Source organism: Neodiprion lecontei, unplaced genomic scaffold (genome assembly GCF_021901455.1).
Source record: "Neodiprion lecontei isolate iyNeoLeco1 unplaced genomic scaffold, iyNeoLeco1.1 ptg000096l, whole genome shotgun sequence".
NCBI lineage: Eukaryota > Metazoa > Arthropoda > Insecta > Hymenoptera > Diprionidae > Neodiprion > Neodiprion lecontei.
This window is the reverse complement of record NW_025791858.1, coordinates 1-2,500: the sequence shown is the minus strand read 5'-3', so window position 1 is coordinate 2,500 and position 2,500 is coordinate 1. Positions and strand designations below refer to the sequence as shown.

Genomic DNA, 2,500 nt, shown 5'->3' with positions numbered 1-2,500 from the left:
ACGCGGCCCACTGCCGTCCGCCGTCAATCGTTTGCATTGCGAGCCGATCGGGTCCGGCGCCGGTCAATTCCGGCAGACGACCCGTGAACCTCGAGGCGACGTCGGCTCTTGAACTATCGCACGAAAGAAATTTGACGCGCGGCGCGCGTTCCTTCCCGCGCGCAACCGCGCAAGGGCTGACGCACGCGGCGCCGCGCTCACGACCACAGAAAGCCGGTAACAACCGTAATTTTAGCATTTTTTAATGCAAAATTCACATATATGATTACCCTGAACGGTGGATCACTTGGCTCGTGGGTCGATGAAGAACGCAGCTAATTGCGCGTCAACTTGTGAACTGCAGGACACATGAACATCGACATTTCGAACGCACATTGCGGTCCACGGATACAATTCCCGGACCACGCCTGGCTGAGGGTCGTTTAACAACGACAGACTGCTCCGTAGGCAACGGTGCTGCGAAAACCCCCGACCCGGGGGAACACAGCGCACCGTGCCTTCGCGAGCGAATGACTGGGCGTTCGCGGCCTCAAACAAAGGTCGCGTCGCCTCAAACGAACACGTATGTCACGGTCACGACGCGTCGCCGCAGATCGCGGGGTCGAGCTGTCGCTGCCGTTCGTCACGTTCCGGTGCTAGCGATAGTCGAGAGAACGAACGAATTCGGCACGGCGACACACAGACCGCGCGCGGTCGGTTCGCCGCTCATGTGATGAAGTTCCGTCCACGCTTCGCCGCGGGGGGCTCTCGGGTCTCCCGTACGGCGGGCGTGTTTACGGTCGTTTCCGTGGCTCGAACGTACGAAAGAATACGTTGTGTCCTCGTCCGTGTCGACGGTGCTGTTCTTGAACGAACGGCCGTCGCCGACGACGGACTCGCAATCTTACGACGACCTCAGAGCAGGCGAGACTACCCGCTGAATTTAAGCATATTACTAAGCGGAGGAAAAGAAACTAACTAGGATTTCCTTAGTAGCGGCGAGCGAACAGGAAACAGCCCAGCACTGAATCCCGCGGTTCTGCCGCCGGGAAATGTAGTGTTTGGGAGGATCCACTTATCCCGGGGCGTCGGCCCGCGTCCAAGTCCATCTTGAATGGGGCCACTTACCCGCAGAGGGTGCCAGGCCCGTAGCGACCGGGACGCGCCACGGGAGGATCTCTCCTCAGAGTCGGGTTGCTTGAGAGTGCAGCTCTAAGCGGGTGGGTAAACTCCATCTAAGGCTAAATATGACCACGAGACCGATAGCGAACAAGTACCGTGAGGGAAAGTTGAAAAGAACTTTGAAGAGAGAGTTCAAGAGTACGTGAAACCGTTCAGGGGTAAACCTGAGAAACCCGAAAGATCGAACGGGGAGATTCATCGTCAGCGACGCAGGCTTCGCCGCGGCTCGTGATGTCGGGACCTCGCGTCCACGGCACTCGGTCGCGGTGCAATGTCCGGCGGCGCCGGCGTGCACTTCTCCCCTAGTAGGACGTCGCGACCCGTTGGGTGTCGGTCTAAGGCCCGGTCGGCTGCCTGTCTCGGCGTTCTCGTCGGGGCAGACCCCCGGTTGCCCGTCCGGCTGCCCGGCGGTACCCGCACGGTATAGAGCCGCATTGAACTGCGTCGGGCCCGCCGCAAGCGCGGTCAGCGATTCCCGGTGGTCGGACCTAGCGCCGTCCCCGGGCCTGGCCAGCTGTTGGCTGGCGGTGTCCTCTGGCTGGCTCGTTCGAATTATCAAATACCGGTCGGCGACGCTATTGCTTTGGGTACTTTCAGGACCCGTCTTGAAACACGGACCAAGGAGTCTAACATGTGCGCGAGTCATTGGGACGAGCAAACCTAAAGGCGAAATGAAAGTAAAGGTCAGCCCAGCGCTGACCGAGGGAGGATGGGCCGCGTCCACGATGCGGCCCCCGCACTCCCGGGGCGTCTCGTTCTCACTGCGAGAAGAGGCGCACCCAGAGCGTACACGTTGGGACCCGAAAGATGGTGAACTATGCCTGGTCAGGACGAAGTCAGGGGAAACCTGATGGAGGGTCCGTAGCGATTCTGACGTGCAAATCGATCGTCGGAACTGGGTATAGGGGCGAAAGACTAATCGAACCATCTAGTAGCTGGTTCCCTCCGAAGTTTCCCTCAGGATAGCTGGCACTCGCGTACAAAACGTACACGAGTCTCATCCGGTAAAGCGAATGATTAGAGGCCTTGGGGCCGAAACGACCTCAACCTATTCTCAAACTTTAAATGGGTGAGATCTCTGGCTTGCTTGAACTATGAAGCCACGAGATCTCGGATCAGAGTGCCAAGTGGGCCACTTTTGGTAAGCAGAACTGGCGCTGTGGGATGAACCAAACGCCGAGTTAAGGCGCCAAAGTCGACGCTTATGGGATACCATGAAAGGCGTTGGTTGCTTAAGACAGCAGGACGGTGGCCATGGAAGTCGGAATCCGCTAAGGAGTGTGTAACAACTCACCTGCCGAAGCAACTAGCCCTGAAAATGGATGGCGCTGAAGCGTCG

General features: G+C 58.6%; 1 non-coding gene across 1 annotated transcript; it reads left to right on the top strand.

Moving 5' to 3' along the window:
• Positions 1-266: 266 nt before the first annotated feature.
• On the top strand, positions 267-421 carry LOC124295941. The gene has a single exon (XR_006905779.1). It is a non-coding gene; the product is annotated as a 5.8S ribosomal RNA (ribosomal RNA).
• The last annotated feature ends 2,079 nt before the right edge of the window (positions 422-2,500 follow it).